Genomic DNA, 20,440 nt, shown 5'->3' with positions numbered 1-20,440 from the left:
ACACCGGCTACATTTCAAGCGGCACAAGTGTTTTGCTTCCAGGACAGTTTGGCTGGGGGGTTTTGGCAGTAGTTTTCCAAAGACCCGAAGAGGAGCAGGCACCAAACAGTCATAAATTGCAGTGGGAATTACGTGCACAAATGCCTCAAGCTCCACAGAAAATCCCAGCTGCCACCAGGACGGGACTGATTTGAGATGCTGCTCTGAGTTACTGCACGCATCCTGCCGAGCTCAGGTCCAGCACAGCCCAGGGTCCAACCTTTGTGGGGAACTTCAAGGTCCTCAGAAATGTGGGTTCACCTTCCAGCACCCTTTGAAGGCTGCCATCACACGTTTCACCTGTTGAAGCTGGGGCACAAAAATTTTCCCCGAGCAGCCTCTAGTCTAAGGGCATTAAATTCACAGCTCGAGGGCTTGTCCTTTAAAACGTTTCCAAGAAGCCAACTCCGAGCAGTGGGAGTTCACCAACTCTGCAAACGAAGCTGCTGGAGCCTGACTTAACTCCTGAAATTAGAAACGATTTCTTTTCAAGCGGTGACCTTAAACGACACGCACAGGGCAACGCGCTGAACCCGTCCCGGAGCCAAGACGAGGCTCCAGCTCTTCTGGTTTCCGTTCCTCTCCCCGATCCTGCAGTCCTTCTCGTGCTTGGTCCCTTACGCACTGGTGGAACACGAAGCCAAGGGCTGACACCGCCAGCCCTGACAAGCTCAGCGCGCTCCCTTCCCACCCCACCTGCTCCCGCAGCGACGGCCACATCCCAGCCCGGCCCCGACACCGTGAAAACCCTACAAGCCAGCCCGAGTTCGGCTCCTGTAGGGGCTTCCACGGGCACATCTGCACAGAGGGAACGAATTAGCTGCTTCCCTGAAATAACTGGTGCACAAGACAAAACAACCCGCTATAAAAGGACGCGGTTGCCACCCACTGTTGCACAAGCCTAGCTGAAAGGAGGAACCAGCTCAAAGGCAGGAAAGGACGGAGGGCTGACGAGGACGAGGGCTGGGGGCTGAGGGGCAGGGACCCCCCAAAGAACCAGCGGTCCCCTCCCTCGACCTTGCCAAGGGATTGCACAGTCATGGGGGTGAGCACTGCTACCTCCCAGCGGACAGCGAACGGGGGAGATGACAGAGCTGCTCCTTGGTGCCAGCCCTGTCCCCGGCAGGCATGTGCCCCGCGTTAGCGTGGCGAGCTGGGGGGGAAGCTCTGCCAGGACGCGCGGCGGCTCTGAGGAGGGAGCTGCGATCACAGCCCGCTCGCCCGGCCGGATGCAGGCTGTGGATGTCTCGAACGCTCCTGGGAAGAGCAGCCCCGCTGTGCCGAATGTGGAGCTGCCATCAATTTTAGTGCTATTTTTTCAGAAATTCCCACTGATGATGGGAACGAAACCCACATCCTCTCATGGCAAAGTCTCTGTCCATTAGAGCAGCAGGAAATGATGAAGCACGCTTTTAAGGAACAGAGGCCCTGTTTACATAAAGGGCCAGGGCAGAACAGAGAGAATAATCATCCCAGGGTTGGAAAAGAGACTTTGGGGTGTGGGTTGGCCATTGAAGTGCTCAGGAATGGCAAAGCCGAGAGGGATACAGCTTCCCTTCAGGTAAGGAACACGCAGCGCTTCCCACTCACTGCTCTCTGACACGTTTTAGGAGGCAGAACTGTGGAGTGACGCTTTAGACCTGTTCCTATTGCTTACAAAGGTCTCCACAAATGTCCGAGAGTCAAAGCAAGCAGGATCTGAGTCTGCTCTGCCGGTCTGAACTAAAAGAAGTATCACTGTGTAAAAATTATCCAAAAAAATCTGTATCACAAAAAAATTATCCCCTACTCAAAGCCCGATCACCAACCTCAATGGCACCACCAGCAACTTCCATCCCCTCTCCCCATCCACCTCCCTCAATCCCTGAGGACGGACCCACAGCTCCCTGCCCTGCCGTCCCTTTTCCCGCATCCCTGTAATTTCCACACTACTCCTGTGCCTCCCATCCCACGGCACCCTCTTGCCAGGGCTGCTCTGCACCCTCCCCGGTGCCCAGGGGTGGATTTACCCAAGGCGGTAGCTCCAGGATGCACGTGGGTGCTGGGCTTCCCTCCCTCCTCCTCTGCAACCACTTCCCTAGAGCTCGAAGGGTCCCAAAATCACACTGCAGGGGTCAGCCAGCAGCACGCACGTCTGGGGGTCCCGAAGAAGACCCCCCATGATCTTATTCCAGCAGTGTGGATGAGGAATAGAAGACATTTCCCCCTCCCTGCCCCAAGAACCTAATGCCCGGAGCAAAAGAATAGGAAAATGCCTTCTCTTTGGGCCAGCGCGGTCGCCAATACCCCTTGGCACCCAGCGCAGGATTCCCCAGCTCGGACCAAGCCCAATCCTGCAGCAAACCATTCCCAGCCTCGCAGAGGCACAGTTCAGCCCCGTGCAAGGACCCCCGAGGTGCGTGCACGAAACTTTCCATCACCTGGGCTCTGACCAAGGATGCCGAGGCTGGGAGCAGGGAGCATCTCTCCGAGGCTGGGCAGGACTCTGCCTCGCTTTTCCTTTCGAAGGGCTTTTCTCATGTTTGAAACATTGGTTTGTTTATCCATCTGGTTGTAATTCTGCTGAGGTTTGGGTGTTTTATAGTTAATGAGAAATTGTTTTATGCACCCCGAGCTATTGCGAGTGGGAGAAAGGGTGGGGGCTCTTGGAAGCTATCGCCACGGACAGCTGAGCAAAGCCCATTGCCTGCGAGGCCATTTGAGTTTTGAGTCACGGCACCGGGGTCCTCCAAGGGGCCTTGCAGAAGCCTCCGCTCAGCCCAGACGCTGTCCTCATTTTCCTGCTCCCTTTGCTCCACGAGGCTTCCAGCGGGGAGCCTGCTCTCCCACGCACACACGTGGCATCCGTCCCTCCCACGCCGCTCCCATCGCCACCTGGCTGGGGATGCTCTCAGGTGGTGCATCACCAGTCCCCAAATCGCCCCGGGTTTGTTACAGACCCCAAAACGATTCTTAATGCTAGACCTGTGCTACAGTGAAAGCAAAGAATTCCTTCATTTACTAGAATACGAAGATTAATAAAAGCATTACTGTGCTTTAAGACGGGCTCATAGGAACCGAAACACATCCTCGGCGACCCACGCATCGTTTTGGCTCCCTTTGGCTTCTCCCTCTGGGTCCCACCCAGCAGAAAAACTGCCTGGTAGCACACACAGCTCTCACAAGAGTACTGGAGCTTACTCAAGGCCTTATCCTGGGTGTTGTATCAGCACAGCCTGTCCTTTTCTAACCATTTTCTCCCCATGGGTCCCCTCCTGATTCAAATCTCCCTGCCTGTGGTTTCCTCTAGTTCATGAGCTCGGTACTGAATCAAGATATCAGCTTCTAACTATTTGTTGAAGGATTAATTCCTCTCGCTGCCTTGCTTTAGAAATGCTCGTGCCCCTTGGTCATGGCTAGACTGAGTCATTTTCTGGCCAGACATAAGCAAAACTCTGCTGAATGGACAGGCAAAGCCTAAGGACCAGCTTGGTCCTTAATCTGACTACAAACAAATCATTCATCTGCTGTGAATGAAGGGTTCCCAGCAGAGAGAGGGGAAAAGGTCCAGACTTTATTGCACAGCCTTTATGCACTGAAAACTGGCTTTCCCAGCAATGCATGCGCTTCTTACGGTTGTCACCCGTGTGTTTTAAACAGCCGTGTAAGACGGCAACGTCTTTGGCTCACTGCTTGCTCAGGAGAGCTGTTAGATAGAGCAGCAGCACAGGAACTATAGGCTGTGTAACCTCAGATTTGGGGGTCCTGAGATTGAGTGGCTTTGGAGAATTTTATTGTTTAAAAAAAAAAAAAAACACTGGCAAAATGCTGGAATATAACCCATCGGGATCAAATCCCTGGAAGGTGTTCACCGCTGGAAGGGGCTGGGGAGGATGCTGGTGGGTCTGTAATCCTCCCTCAGCACCTTGTGCCAATGCCAAAGGCGGAGGAAGAGGGGATGGAGCAGGTGGCATCACCTTGCCACTCTTTGCTTTCATGAAGAATGTGCTGGTTTCCTTGCAGTTTGGGCAAGGGTTGAGTTTCAAATCCTCAGCATCTGCTCCCTTGCTAGCGAGCTCTTCCGAGCCCTTCCCCCAAGAGCACTCTCGGCTCTCTCCTCCCCAGGGTCTGACTCCCACAGGACACAGATTCACCAGTCCAGAAGAAACAGAAGGGAATTCTACCAGACAAACACTAACCTGGCTTCATTTTGGCCGCCACTTCTTTAAAACTAAATAGGGCATCTGGGTATGGCAGAGTTATTACAGGAACAGAGTTAAGTCATAAATAACAGCAAAAGCAGAAAGAAATTAAGACGTGTGGGCAAAGAAGAACAGGCGTGTTTACAGCTGAGATCTGGAAGGAGATAAGGAGATGAAGGCAGACGCTGCTCCAGATGGCAGGAGCAGCAGGGAAGAAATGCTGGCACACACAGCCCTGGGGCTGCATTAAGCTGAGCATGTGGTGACCTGCTGTCTAGTTCTTTTTTGGGGTGGATTGTTGGGTTTTTTTTGGCCAGGACAAAAGCAGAACCCACAGCAATGCAGCAGCGAAGAGGCACTTTACCCCAAAAGTGGGAAGGAGACAAAGCCCAAGGCAAAACCCACAGCAGTGCCTGAAATGCCTCGTGCCTCAGCCCTCCCATCCTAAACGCTGCTGGCAAACGCTCTCCTGGTTCTGCTTCACACCTTCGAGGCAGTAACGGTGGGTGGAAGCCAAGGTGGGCTCTAGATGTTCTGGAGATAGCTTTTCATGTTTTTATTTCTGGGGGATCGAAACAAACCCTCCGTTCTGCATGCCTCTGGGAGCTCAAGAAGTACAACAGGGTGCTGCTAGATCTCTGGAGCTAATTAAATCCAAGCACCGAGTCTCAGCAGCCAGAGCAGGCTTGCTGAGCTTTCCTGATTATGTCAGCACTGCCTAGGTATCTGCTCAGCAGTCCTTCCCTGGCTCACAGCACATCCTGCAAACCCCCCCGAGGGTCCATCTCTGGATATCAAGAAGCTCAGGGCAGAAACGCAGTGGGTTTTCCGTACCAGCACTGCCTCGATGGCATGCCCAGGCTCCACGCCCCACGGTGCTGTCACTGTAAGGACAGGAGCAGAACACCGTCCCCAGAGCAGGGCGGGCAGGGATGGAAGGAGCCGAGGCAGGCAGATCGCAGCCACGACCCCGAGCTTGCAGCAGGGAGAGGGAAGGCTCCTGTGAGAGCACCGGGATGCTTTTAAGGAACTGGCCTCAGTGGCTTGCCAAAGGGAGGTTTACATCAGAGCCTGCACCAGGCTCCTTGTCCTCCAAGCCCTGTCCCAAGCGACTGCTCTGCCTTACACAGAGCAGGGGCACGTGCAGAGCTCGAAGCTGTTCCGCAAACCGAGTCCACGCCAGGTGTCCCAGAGCGCCCCGTTTTATCCGACACATCTCACCCACATTTCCACTCACACCGAGCAAATGGTTTTCCAGATGGCACCAAGGAGGGAGACAAACCTGGAGGAAGCGGAGGAGCTGCGTGAGGACTTGTGTACGTGAACGGGGGCAGCTACCAAGTCTCTGCAACCGAGAGCAAGCAACTTGGAGAGGAAAAAAAAGAAAAAACAGAATTAATAAACCTCCTTTTGTTCTGCTGGGACCAGCTGAAGGAGGTTGATACAAAAACGCGCAGAGAACTGAAACGGAGGGAGAAGGCTCGCTTGCCTGCCAGTTGTGTTGTTCAAATCCAGATCGCTCTGGGTAAGAAAACAAAACCCAAAGCCAAGACCAGCCCCGCGCGGAGCTCCGCGCTCACATCTTCATTTGCATTTCCCCAAAAAACTGCTGCAGTGCAGCGCCCCAACGCCGTAAGTGCTCACACCCACCCCTAGGAGCCACTGGTGGAGCCTCGGTGGCCCGGCCTGGCCACCGGCACCCGGCCTGGCCACCGGCACCCGGCACCTCGAGCCTGCCCCGCGCCCTCGAGTGAGCGCGGCTCCCGCAGGGCGGAAACTCACCAGCGTTCTCCGCGGCTCCCCGCTGATTGTTATTAATGATTTTTAATCTCACGCTAAAGAGGTGAGGCCGCCAGCGCTGCGGGTAACAGCTGTCTCTGATTAACTCCGCATCACAGAGTCGTTTTCGTTTGGAAGCCCACAGCCAACTATAAACTCCCTTTGGAAGGCCTTGGTGCCATTGTGTGAAAGGAAAAAAAAAAAAGTAGAAATCTCAAGAGGAGATTAATTTATCATCTGCTTCTTGCTAACGTGTGTCCACGGGATGAACCCCTGTCACAAGACAGGGGAAAAACCAGCCTTTGTCAAAGCCAATCTGGAGATTTCCTCAATCCCTGAGGAAAACAAATATCTGCTAATCTCAGAGTCTCTGGGCCAGAGCTGAATATCCATTAGCCTGGGCTAAAGCCAAAACTTCAACTCTAGCCCTCCGCTTTTCCTTGTTTTTGTTGGTTCTTTGTTTGTTTTTCAGCGAAGGGGCGAAGGCGGTGCCTGCACAGCACCAAACGCGAGCCTCGCCAGCCCGCCGGCTGCACGCGGCCGCTCGCCTCCGCTGCGGTGCGGCACCAGGGCGCCGTGGTCGGTGGCGGTCCCCTCCTGGGGACCCTGTGGCTCTGCCAGACCCTCCTGGGGACCTCGTGGCTCTGCTGGAGCTTGGACATGGTGCCGCCGTCCCGACACGGCCGCCGCTGCCACCTCCCCTCGCCTGGGATCCCATGATCCTCGATTTCGGCCCCCGTGGCCCCGCTGTGCCGAGCTGCCCAGCTGCATGGGTAAAAACCTCTGTGGCTTGGGCCAAATTTTAACAAGGGTCTCTAGAAGAAAGAAGCGGGTGATCGACCCCTCCAACACATCCTCCTCGGCCCTCTGAGAGCCAGGGAGAACTTCCAAAGAAGCAACTCCGCAGCGGAGCAGACCACACAGATGTAACCAGCTGGAAGAGCGGGCTGTAATTTCTTTTATGGCTTTGTATTAACCTGCAGATAATAATTCTAGGAGGGGCAGCTCATCTCCTTACATATCCTTCAGCCCAACTTTAAACAATATTCTCAGATGGAGAGAAAACTCTCCCCCGGGGAAATCCTGAGTCTGTACACCTGCTTCCTACGTCCCAGGACGGAGCCTTCGGTTGCAAGCAAAACCACCACCAAGAAAAAACCCCAAAACCAAACGAACCAGAGATTTGCCTCTCCAAAGCTGTCATTTGTCCAGCTGATGACAGACTCCACGATGCTACCGTGGCCCTGATATGTAAAACCTCCGTAAGGAGACAGTGAAGGGTGACACAACGTGCCAGGACCCCTCTTCTCTTCTGACACCCATGAAGGCAGCCAGCTGCTGAGCACATGTGCGCGTCGCCAGCCCCTGGTGAACAGCACCAGGCCAACTGCGCTACCAGCTTGGTGTTACTTTGCTAAAACCGCAGGAGAGCTTCCCGTAACTCGGCGAGGGAGGACGGGCACCCACAACGGGGCTGCCGCTCCCGCTCTTGCTACCGCCACGAACCGCAGAGCCCGAGGCGCGAAGCCCACAGCCAGCCCCAGCACCACGAGACCCGGCTGATAAAACCTCACCCGCTCATCACGTTTGTCGAGGACCTGACATTTTTTGCATGAAATTTCGGTTCGTTTTGAACACAGCGGTTGAACAAGCATTTTTGTGTGATTAGCTGTAAAACAAGGCCCAAGGTTTCCTTCAAAATGACTGAAGTGTGATTTTAAGGGGGTGAGAGGGCTGTACACACTGAAGAAAATAGACCTGTACAAGCTTCAAGTCTGTTTTGGTCTTGCAGACCAAAATTATTGGAGTTCAAATCACTACTATTTTTTGGAATAGCACCTGGGAGGAGGTTTAACCCCCTGTACAAGCATTATTGATTTTAAAAAGGGAATTTTAGTAGTTCTGTTCTTCAGAGGAATATAACTCCTGTATTATTAACAGAATCTGGGGTTACTGAAATGCTGACAGCAAATTAGAATTTAATTCTGTTCTCACCATTCCCTGACTTCTGATGCTTTTCCTACCCTGGAGCATGAGATGTTGCAGAAGACTGGAGGGACGGATGGAGCACAGGATGGGACGGGGACACAAGGCAGGGAACTTGCCTTCAGACGGCTTCCCTGCCACCACCGACTGATTCCCATTTTCCATTTCTGCTTGTTCTCACTTTTTGGTCCGCACACGCTGGGAACAGAAACACTGGGAGTTCCCAGAGCCACAGCAAAGGGGGTTGGATTTTTTCCCCTCACCTCATAATTTGCATTTTTATTTTCTTTTTGCATTGCATTTTATACAATTGTTTCCATCAAATAGCAAAGAAAACGTGGGCTGCTGATACCTGAATACAGCCCTAGCATGTAAGGAAAGCTGGACACTCTGAAGGGACTCAGCAAATTAACTCGTCCCTGTTCGAGCAGAAAGCTGGCACTAATAGATGCACCATTGTTAAACACAAGGGGCCTAATGCGAAACAGCAGCAGGAGAAGAATTAACAGCCAGTTCCCCGCAAGCTTTCACTGGTGTTTCTGTTTGATCCTTAATTTATGGTAGGGCCAATCCATGCGAATTGCAACAACCATTTGTAAGGCACCAATTACTTGTCTTCCGAGATGCAATCAAACAAATGCTCATCTTCCATCTAGAACTACGGAGGGTTAAAAAATAAAAGAGATTCATCTGCTTACCTTGCTTTCTGAAACGTCCCTGCCTATCCCTGCGAACGCTCACGTGCAGGTGATGTTTATTCTCTAGCAGGTGATTTCACAGGCTGGTGCACTTCCAAAAGTTTTCTCAGAAGGACGTGACAAAATCGCCTGATCTTGGACTACCGGGGGTTCAGAGAGCAGGCCTCCCTGCAGATCGCTCACTTGTGAACAAAACCTGTTCTCCAGGGGCAGAGCAAAACTGCCTGGTGAGGACGCCTGGAATCAGCTTTTGTGTCAACGTGCTTTTTCTGGACATAGCTCCGCCTCAGAGGTGAAAATAAAATAAATAAAAGCGGTTAAGAAACAACTGGAAACAGTTGATTTCTATTAAATTCTACGGGACTTTTCCTGAGCCATTGTTTTCAAGATCTGTCCCGTCTTACAAGATCAGACGCACAAACAGGTGCCCAGAGTTTGGTGAGCACACATAACTCCTTTAATAAATCACATGTGCACGCGCTCGATTATCTACACACGACTGGTTTTCATCTTTTTCCGTTTGTCAAAACAAGAACGTTTTCCAGGGAAAATACCATTCCTTTTCGAAACGTCCCATCTGTGGATTGCTGTGGAGCACGGGAGAGGTTTGCTCTTCCCAGTTACTTCCCCAGACCCCGTGACAGCAGCCCGTAAACACCTGAAAGCCTGCTGCTGGCAGACTGGCCCACAGCTCCGTGCAGAAAATCCGCACCAGCATTACGTGTCTCCGGGGTATGAGAGCATGTGAGAGAGGATGCAAACTTCACGCTCTTGTGGATGTGGCTAAGGAGTCTCCGAGTGATGCAGGGAACGGACCAGGAGGTCCGTGTACGGCGCTGCAGGTGTTCAGCACTTCTCTGAAACCTCAGATTAAATTCGTAAGGAAAACCTCTCTATAAGGCAGAAAGGTGCAGCCCCGCCTGCCCCTGAGTTTCCATGCCAAGGAACATTTTGCAGACTGAGATACTATAGCTGGTCATTTGGGGCTTATGTCCTGTTTATCTAAAACCCCAAAGGAACTCATAAAACCTGGTGAAAATAAATCTATACTACAAAGCAGATGATATATTAAAAAAAAATAAAAAATCTATGCTGTCCTCATTCTAATCTACCCAGGATGTGTGATCTACCCGAGGTGCCTTGAGGCATACATGTAGGAGCACTCTGGGTTAGTTTTTTTTTTTTGCCCTAAATATGTGACTTTCCTTAATTCCCCCTCCTGAGCCATTCTCGGTCCCTGGGCTGTAAGAGGAAACACGTTCCTCCACGAGCACTCGTGGGTTATTCCCAGTTTCACACCTTCTGCTTTATTTACTGAATCTGGTCACCCTCTCAGTAAAGTGAAAATCACCGCAGGCGCTTTGCTGCCGTCTGGAAAAGGATGCTGTGCGGCTTCCCTCCCTTTCTGTAGGGAAGAAAGGGAAGGATTTGCTCTGTGTCCAGCTAAGTATAAGGTCCCTGCATCCTCAGGAAATAACTGCTATTAACTAAATTTCCTCAGGAGGCATTGATGGGCTCTCCCAAGTCCTCCAGCCCTCTCCTCCTCCTCCCACGTGCCGCTTGCCTTTCTCCCTTGCCGACCTTTTGAGGCAGGGTCCCAGGGCAGACCACAGTGGCAGCACGAGACGTTAAATGGGGTGGGCTCTCGCTGCCTTGTTTTCCGGCCTGAGGCCACCGAAGCAGCTGGAAAAGAGCAAGCTGTTTGTTTACCACGATGACTCTGTTAAGGTAAGAGAGAGGGAAAAGGCAAGGAGCCCAGCCAGGGGGCCAAACCCTCGGCTGTCACAGCACTGAGCCCGGGGTGCTGGCAGCCGACGGCGGGGGGATCTGCTGCCAAACACAGCCTTCGTGACAAAGGCTATACGTAAATGTACAGTGCAGTTAGGGTGCACTTTGGGAAAACAGAAAGCTCTGCTGGGGGCGTACTGAGAGAGCAGCCAGGAAAAGCCAGGGCTTGAAGTGCAGGAGACTGCGAGGACAAAGCTAAGTATTATTTAGTCATAAAAGAAATCTGTTCCTTTATTTTCTGTGCTTATAAAGATTATGAAAAACAAAATCCACTGAATGCTGTGGAGGACAGAGAGCTAGCCCAGGTTGCTGCTTGCTCTTGCTGTGTATTCACACATTAACACACAAATCTTTGCACAAAGCATGGCTTGCCATGAAAAACCCTTGCCATGAAAACCTCTTGCCACAGCCTCAGGGGTAGATGAGAAGCAGGGTCACCGCATCCAGTGTTTGGAGAGCATAAACAGGAACAACAGAAACTGCCACTTGCAGAGCTTCTTTTGCTCGAGAAGTGAAGGTTGAGCCCCGAGAGCTCAGCCCGAGGTGTCCCAGTGTGAGCTAAACATGAACTGGTTTCCATCCTACCAAGGCTCCGAGAAAGCTGTAGAAGAACTGGACAAAAGGCACGTACAACTCCTCCGTCCTGGTAACTGCAAGCCGTTACTCCTACCAACCTCTGCTGAAAGAAATGCCATTTAGCCTGCAGTGTGACTTCATCCAGGGACAAAATGAAAAAAAATGGCAAAATCGGTGCCGAGCCTGTGTCTCCTGACACTACAATCCATTTTTCTTTCCATTCAGCACGCACATCGCTGTGTGGCATCAGCTCTGATCGCTTACTTTTTTCCCGTGTAATCACCAATAATCATTTCTATGTGCTAGGACTATTAGGCACGGTTGTAAAATGATTTCCTAGCCCTGAGAGACCATGCAATTGGATACCTTGTGTGCTAACCCATGAATTTTATCTACTTCAACATATACAGGGGCCTGAGGCCTCGAGGAAATTAACAATCCAAACAAATTCTGCTGAGGTTTAAAAGATGAATTATTTTAATAATACTGAACTTACATTAGGTTCTGGTTTGGAGGCAGCTCTCTGCAAAATCAGGCAAAATGTTTCAAACAAAGAGGGATTTGACCGAACTTCAGCTCAATTGTCACATGGTTTTCTGTCTCCTTTCCCTGCATTGTTGATTAACAAGATTATTTATGTCTAAGCACAAGTTTAGCCTCTTTTCCTTACCCAGCAGCTTGTTCTTTCCAACAAAAAAACGAAAGTCAGTGGCTTAAAAATATATATAAAAAACCAAACTGTTATCACAAATGACTTTTGCTTCTGGCACTTCAAAAGCTGTTCCTTGTTTTGTTTGCTTTGCTTTCTTGCTTGCTTTTTTTGTCTCCCTCTTCTTAACAGAAGACTGCAAAGGTCAGACCCTACCATGATATATACGCCGTCCGCAGCAAGAGCTGCTCCGCAGCACTTGGCAGCCACAAGAACCAGACAGTTTCTTAAGCGAGGTCGCAGTCCAGCCTCGGTACGATCGCCGCCGAGCTCCGTGGTGTAAACAAGACTCGGGAGCCCTGAGTCACAGCCTGAGTGCGAGGGAGCAGGCGTCGCTCCCACGCGGATCTCGGAGGCAGAGCAGCAGGGGAAGGTGCACAACACCTCATAAATAGCAAGGAAGCGAACCGAGCAGAGAGTGGGTGTCGGATCTGGCTTCTGGGTGGAAGCAAGTCGTCAAAGCATGCATGCTGCAAAGGTAAGGAGGAACTCGGCTCTCCCACGCTTTTAGAGAAGAAACCAAATAAAATTGCTCACAGGCAAGAAAAATTTCTATAGGTGACAACCCTCTCAAGCTCCTATAAGCCCCACCAGGTGGCTCGTGCTCCTCAGATGCCTGCCCAGACCATGCACGTGTGCACACGCCTGTGAGCAAGCGAATGCGAGCCCAGCAACCAAATCTAGAGAGCAACAGCTTTGAAAGGACAACACAGACAGCGCAGAAAGCTCTTCTCTGTTGCTGTTGGACAGATCTGGGGACCTCCATAATCGCCGTGATCTCACGGAAGTCAGGCTGGGGGTGAAAGCCAGTGTTCGTGCAGGAACTACCCAGCAGCTAAAGCCCAGCCACAGTAACAGCAGCAAATCCCCTGGCTCAGAATTACTTTAGGAGTTTCCGAAGGTAAATACACCACAAAGCAACACCAGGGGAAGAAAGGGGAGGACTCCGGCTTGGAGGAGGAACAGCACTGCCATCCCATTGGTATGAAGAAGGTGGTTTTCTCCCTAGCAATTCGCTAGCACCAACACAGTTACTTCATGGTTAAAAGCGTGGGTCACAGTATTTGACCTGCAAACAGTGCCATGTTCCGCAGCTCGAGCCCCTTTCCCAGTTACACAGTGCAAGCTCCAGCTAACCCAGTAGAGGTTTGTTTTTGGCTGGCTGTGGTGGTGTGGGTGAAGCACAGCTCCAACCTGGCTCCCAAATGAAAGCAGACGGTCACTGCAGGGAGCGCGGCCACCCTGCCTCTCTCTTTTACCCAAAAGCACTTCCCCTCGCCACGGCTCCCAAACAAAGCTCCAAAAACTAAAAGAAACCAGCTCTCCCTGCCCCAGGCTTTCTGCTTTGGTTTCAGTCTGGCAGTAGCTTGTTAGGCTCCTTCTAGGAAAAGAAAAAGCCACCCGTGGCAAACCCGGCTCCTTCCAGGCTCTCTGTGATGAAGCAGCAGCTGCCTGCACGTGGTGGTCCTCACTGCTGGGTCCTGCAGTTATCAGAAAACTCTCACACTGCCCCCTGGTCCTAAAAGCACTGTGAATATGAGAACTTCAGCACACCCACTCTGGATTATCAGAATTTCAGCTCTTCTTGGAGTAAAAATTCGTTTCAAAAACCCCACGCTGCAAAGCACGACTGAGATGCACTAGTGCACGTGTGATGTGCTCTCTGACGTGGACTCTGCTCTGTGCCCAGGCTGCACAGGACAGGAAGGGGAGATGTGCAGCATCTCTGAGATTCAGGCTTTAAGCTATCCACACCTGCGATTCAGTTCTACCTATCAGCCAGGGTAAGCTATCCCCATGGCAGAAAGGAGATCCCAAATTTGGTCCCTCCATCACCATCTCTTTTCTGATGACACTCGAGCCTGAACTGGAACCAGTGTCAAGACTTACACCAGAGGACACCAACATTCACATGGCTGTAAGCACTGCACCTTCGTGTGGCCAAGAGCCTCACCGGGTACACCCCAAATGCTGGAGAGGAGAAACAGGACAGAAGGGCTGGGAAGCGTGCTGCATGTGAAGGGGTCGGGGCTTTCAGTGGTCCTCACACTGCACACTCACAGTGGTGTGATGACGCAGAGCAGGGGGAATTCCGTGCTTCGTGAAGGTGACGAAGGCAGACATCAGTCCTCTGAACTCTGGGAAGGACAAGGCTCCGCAGGACAGCTGTGCGTGTCTGATGTCCTGCCAAAAGGCGTGTTGGCGTTCGCGGTGGAAAAAGATCTTCAGCACTAGCAGAAATCCAAACTGCGGTGTTGATGAATTACAACAATATATATCTGCAAGACCCTATTTTATTCATGTATAAACCAGGATCATAGAAGGAAGATAAAGGGAACTCAGCTGAATTCAGTCAGCTGTTTAACTGAGTGGCTGTTTGCATAACTTGAAGTGGAAGACTCATTTCTGGGAACACATGAACCTAAATCAAAGGAAAAATTTGAAAGTGGATTGCAGGAAGCAACTCTATACTACTGAGAGAATGGACTAGATAAAACCTAGAAGGGCTTAGATGATCTATTAATGATGAGAACAGACACAATAGCCATATAATGATGGTGTTGGACAATGAAATAGGAGATCTGCATTTAGCCTCTTGTCCAGCTGAAAACTGCACATGGTGAGATCTTGCTTCAAGCAGCTAAAGGACTGGGCTTAAAATACTGGGAGGAGTTGAATGACTTTAGTTGGTCTTGGCTTCATCTCCCTGCCATAAAAACAAGTGAATTTAAGACGCAGGATAAAAAGAGGTAGCAACAAGTGCAAAAGAAATAGAAAGTTTATGTACGTTAGCTGTTTATAGCAGGAGAATGAGTCAGTCTATCCCAGCAGTTTTCATTATGACCCAGATTAGGCCTTCAGTGAATCCCCACCTTGAAAATGGAAAAAGCCTCTGTATGTGATATATAAATAGAAATTTTCCAGACACATGAGGACAAGAGCTCAGACTAACTGGGCAGACATCACCCACAATGTAAAACTACTGTCAGGTTTTCTTATTATTATTATTACTTAGAAACTGACCTTATTTATGGCAAATCTTAAGAAGTAAAATCATAGTTGAAAGGGAAAATCTGTGTATGTTTACATGCTGCAGGATTCTTTATTTCATACACTCCAGTGTGGTGCAGATTGCCGGTTCCCCCTCTGGGATCTATAAGGCTGTATAAACGGAGACTTCATCTGTCACAGGGCAGACTCTGCTTGATGTAAATCCCCAAAGAATTAGTAACCCAGGCAAGGATGACAGCCAGGACACACTGAATCGCTGCAGAGCAATGGTGACTACACTATTCCGAATCTTGGCTTCTCCCACGGGGGCTTGCGTGGGCATTATGGATGACTGCCTTTTATCCCAAGCCTTGTGTCCCTTCCGCAATCAGCACGGCTCCAGCCTGCTACTTCCACGTTCTTTTCGTCCTATGGCTGACTTGCCTAGAGGATTATTGCTTCCCTGGATCCAAGAAAACATCAGTGAGGGAAAGGGAAGACAGCTGCTAATGCACACCAAAAAGGAGCCAAGCATGGAAATACTTCCTGGACTCTCAAGAAACCCCTCGGCTACAGCCTGAATGCAAAGGGACTCATTACCTATAAAACTAAACTTCATTAAAGGCAGCTAAAGGAGCTCTGGGCTTTCCCTACAAAAATGCATAGGATTCCAGGGGTGTCTGTGATCCCTACCAAAGCCCAGCAGCTGTCCACAGCTGCTCCCTCCGTCAGCCATGCTTTGAGAAGGTCGTGCACAGACGAGTTGGAGTGGGTTGGTGTGCTAGAAGAAGGCCTCTGCTAAACAACACTGAGTAGCTGGAAGCAGATTTATAGAACTTGCCATAAGCACTGCAAATGCAAGGCAGCATGCATGGCCTTGATACCTTCCATCAGTCTTTGGTTGGGGGTGTTGATTTTTTTTGGTTTGTTTTTTTTTTGCTTTGTTTTTAGTGCCCTGGCTCTGAGCAACTGCTGAACAATTGTGAGACCAAGAGTAAAAGAGAAAAAAACAAGACAAAAAGCCTCACCAGAGCTGAAATCCATTACAAATGAATCAAATATAAGTTGACCATAGTAGCAGACAATAGTGTTAGCTCAGTGAAGGCTTCACAGAAACAAGAGACAGTGCTGCAATGGGAGACACAGGAATGGAGAAGAAAAGGGGACACATTAACTGAAAAGCAGAGGTGCACAAAGTAGGGAGCTAGGAAGAGCAACAGAAGCACTCAGCAGAAAGTAACTGGATAAAACTCACAGATTGGTGCAGAAAACTTGGTCTTACTAATGGCAGCTGGAACCGGCAAACATGAAAGTTGTTATGAACTAATGCCATGGTGAGTGAAAACGTGCAAAGAAATGTAATCAGCAGGCACTACTGCATGAACCGTATTGTCCTGGGTAGAGAGGAAGGCTCCTAAAAGTGCAGAATGAAGCAGAAAGTTACTGTCACCTTAATTCAGAAACTGGGAGGTTGGAAGCATTCACCATTTGGGGAACCACAGAGCAATGAAAAGAATCAACAGATTTGTTATACTCACAGGTTACTGCAAGAAAAAATACGCATACACAAAAAATTACAAGAATACATTAAAAAGGCACATTTTCCATTAGCTACAAAGAAGGATTTTTATAGAGATGTCTGATGCCAAATGTATTTCTGTGCTTGATGCATCAGCAGTGTTCTGACAGGTGCCCCTAGAAAAATAAAGTGCATGTTTGTGGGTATTCAACACTCTCTTTGAGACACTTTCCTCAGCCTGTCACTTGGGTTGAGTTCAGCACCAGAGGTGTTTCGCTGGAAAATACAACATATTTTTGTTGGTGTATCCAGGAGAGTTCCAAAGTCTACAGAGCTGATGCTTACATCTGGGGAAAATCTGCAGAAAAAGCATGACAGAAGCTCCAATTCACTTTGGAAAGAGATGGAGCTGCTAGGCTGAAGCTAAATTCCAAGTACTGGAAATAACGAAAAGATATCAGGCAGAGCAGAGCTTGGCTAGAGGTACCCGGCTGCCACAACAGACGAGGAGGAGAGTCAAGGATTTCCTGGAATGACAATGTGCAAACAATGCTGCCCTACTTCAGCTGCTCAAATTAGCAGCCTGAGAGTGCTACTGTACACAAAGCTGTCCCAGGGAACAAAGGATGCTCATCCTTGCCTGAAAAGGCAAGGCTTCAGTCCTTCAGTGCTGAGAGATGCCTCTGGAGAGGGCATTGGCACAGTCCCTGTCACCAGTAAAGTCAAAACCAAGACCTGTGCCATGCATACCTTGGTGCCGTAGAACTAGCACGTTCAACTTGTGATAGAGATTTTGGCCACGGTAGGTGGCTCACATGTTTAAAAACAGAAATCCCTCCTTGAGGACAGGCCAAGAAGGACCGCAGAAGCACAGACAAGTATTTGATGTGATAGGGAAGAAAAAGCCAAACTAGAGGAAGTTTTCTGAATGGATAGGATTTGGGCAAAAGTCAGTGTTCATCAAAGCCAAGAGAAAAGGATGTTGCATTAATCGAGACATGATGAGATAACAACTTGGACAAGAGTTCGAGCTGTGAGGAAGAAAAGGTTGAATAGTTATGGCTGAAAACACTTAGTATAAAAAACAGGAAAACAAAAAGATGTTTGTTGGCCAGAAATAGAAGGAAAATCTATCCACCACCTGAGTTGTATCAGCTGAGACAAGTCCTCCCAGGAGATTTTCCTTCCCCTCCCACTTTGTGCAGCTTCCTCCTTCAGCTCTCCTTCCCTTCCCAGCTTTCTGTTATCATTTGGATGTGTATCTTTTCTTATGCAAAGGACTTGACTTGGAAAACAGAGGGCTTGTAAATCCGCCTGCCTGAATGTGGCTTTTTGATGTCTGGAGTACAGAGACATGCTGCTGAAATTTATGGTTTCCAAGGAGGACTGAGAAATTTATGTTAGGAAAATGTGACTGTCATCTTAGTTTATCTCCCAGTTTTGTAATGGAAAACAGGCTTTCTACAAACACATACACACAAAGCCCAGCATGAAACTGTTTATGAACTGGAGCGCATTAACCAAGAACCATTCCATAAAGACTGGCAATAATAATATTAATAATGCAATAAATCACACACCATCTCTAACACCACCAACCACCTAACAGAGGAGAAGGCACCCTGTTGAGAAGCAAAGCAGGAGCACCTCTTTCCTCTTCCATCCTTTATTCTGTCTGTATCAATTAAAAGAATTTGGACCCTTCGGGCCAGCAGACTGACCACAAACACCCCGCAGTCCTTACAGAAGCTGTTGTACATTACACAGGCAGCAAAGAAAAATGTAGAGCTACACCAGACTTACTGAGGACGCTTCAAAGCCTTAAAGTGACAGCTTCAAGAAAGCCAACCCCAGACACGTGGATTACCTGAATGTGTTCAGTCCATTGCACTGAAACAGGCAGATAACTAGAGCGACTCGAACAATTAGCTGGAAGGAGTTAAGCCATGAAACCAGAAATGTCCTAATTTGTATATTAAAGAACAGACAAATTTGCATTCTTTCTAAATGAGTGTGCTTTTCAGTCCTTGGCAGCTCATTTGGAGTTTTGAATTTACGGCAGGAAACAATATAGATTATGCTTCAGACAGCCACAGTTTATTTCTTGAGACTATTTGCAAAGAAACCTAAAACTTGCATTAAGATAAAGAGCATCTACTTGATCTGGTACCAAATAATCTGAATTCAATGCTACCTCAATTTCTGAAGCTTACACCAAGCCATTTCAAAGTATTTCAACCATTCTGCAAGCATTTAGACAGGAAGCTTTTCTATACTCACCCTGGAGGAAGTGATGGCATTATTGATATATGTCCTGCACTATATTAAATGTGGCTGTGGAGTTATTTATGTGCTTTTCCTGACTTCTTTTGACACAGGAGTTGATTGCAGTGCTGTATGATTACGTCTGCATCTCTGAATCTTTCTTTCTCAGCTGGAAAGTCTCAAGTTCCAAGCTGGGATTCCCTCTCCACCCCCTTCTCATATACTTAACTCTCCTTCTGCTGGAAGTGTCTAGTAAACATCCACAAAAAACCTCTTAGGTTCCACAACAGCAGAGAGAGAAGAAGTGGGCAGGCTGCATTTTAAGAGAAGAAAACACATTTTCTTAGATGCTCCCTGATTTTTAACTGTGCACTATAAGAAAACGCTTTTTAATTATGGTCTTTTTAACTATGGACCCTTAGAAATTGATCCCAAAGGACAGGGTATTTCAAGTTTTTTGTTGTTTTTTTTTTAAATTGTTTTTGTCTTGAATTCTCTTTCTTATGATCTTTATCAGCCCTCCTCTCCTCCCTCGGCTCCCAGACCACCTACGGACAGAAGCATTGTTCATTACTAAGACATTTGCTGTCAGCTAAAAACAAGCATCTGTGTACTAGAACCTACCTCATCTCTGGTTTACTGGTTGCATCTAACCCAGCACAACCCTCATATGTTGGGAACTAGGGAGCAGGCAGGAGAATATGTGCTCCTCCTGCCACGGACACTTATGCAGAATGAAATAGCTGCCACCGGCACCTGATTTCTAAGCCAAAGGCTACTTACAAGACAGCCCTGTGACCTCTTGCAGCCAGGCATGCCTGCCACTACCCGTTCCCTATCACCTTATTCAGGATTTGTGCAGATCAACAGAAAGACTACAAACAGCACCCTACAGCAGAGCTCAGATGGCCAAGAAGGTTTTGAGCAACCCTGGCTCACGTGCTAGTGCTTGGAGGGATACTAAAACCCTCTGGTGACTGGCTTGTGTGTTTTATTCTTGAGTTTAATTTTGAACTAATCACCAGATTTAGATTCAAAAAGGAGTGTTGTGTTTTGTTTCGTTTCTTTTTTTTTTTTTTTCACAAAGACATTGGCTATAAACAGATACCTCCCATTCCTAAGACTGTTTGGATATCTTCTCACTGCAGGTTTCAGACACTGCAGGGAACCAGGACATCAGCAAAGCCCTCAATCTTTTCTACTTTTAACTTGTACATTTTAATTTTATGGCTTTTGATTTTAGGATATTTCAAACATCATTGGGCTGTGCTTTATAGGATGTGTGTGTTGGGAGAGAAGACAGGCAACGTCCTCTGAGGTTTCAGAGTCCAGAGAATGGGTTTAATGACTATGTCCTTTACTGCGTGGATCTATTATTGTGAGAACGGTCACGCTGCAGACTGTAGGAACCGTGGGCATCCCCTGGGATAACCCTTGTACACTTATCACAGAGTCCAGGCTTCTGGAGATCAATGTGTACTCCCGCTATCGTCATTAGGCATGCCACAGCATCGCGTGGCTGCATTTGGTGATAGCCCACCTTCTCAGTGGCAGCCCATCAAGAACAGAAGATACCTAAAGATGAGGAATCCACCTCTCTTGACAGTTTCTTCCAGTCATTAATCTTCTTTCACACTTATTATCAAACACTCTGCCACATTTCCCACCTGAATTCGACTGGCTCATAGTTCTTGCAATTCCCTCCCTGCCCAAACTGAAGAGCTCATCACTAGTCAGTGTTTTCTCCCCATGAGGAACACTCTCATTAAGAGCTTTTAAATCTTACCCTCTATTTGCCCAAGTCTGCGCACTGATTAAAGCAGCAAAGATTTAGGGGGCATCAGAGCCAAAAGTCTGCAGCCGTGAGGGAGCTCAAATCCAAGCACAAGCTTCTCCATCAGGTTCGTTC

At 48.9% G+C, this 20,440-nt stretch overlaps 1 protein-coding gene across 1 annotated transcript in view; it reads right to left on the bottom strand.

The window, feature by feature from the left end:
- Window positions 1-20,440, bottom strand: part of ZNF469 (zinc finger protein 469) — a 230,424-nt gene that overhangs the window by 203,605 nt on the left and 6,379 nt on the right. The window contains exon 6 of the mRNA XM_083851752.1: window positions 1-20,440. This exon is cut by the window's left edge and continues 12,457 nt beyond it. The gene's annotated coding sequence lies outside the window, so the exon portion shown is untranslated.

Source organism: Anser anser (assembly GCF_964211835.1).
Source record: "Anser anser genome assembly, chromosome: 11".
Classification (NCBI taxonomy): Eukaryota; Metazoa; Chordata; class Aves; order Anseriformes; family Anatidae; genus Anser; species Anser anser.
The sequence above is the reverse complement of the archived record's forward strand: the minus strand, read 5'-3'. Positions and strand labels throughout refer to the sequence as shown.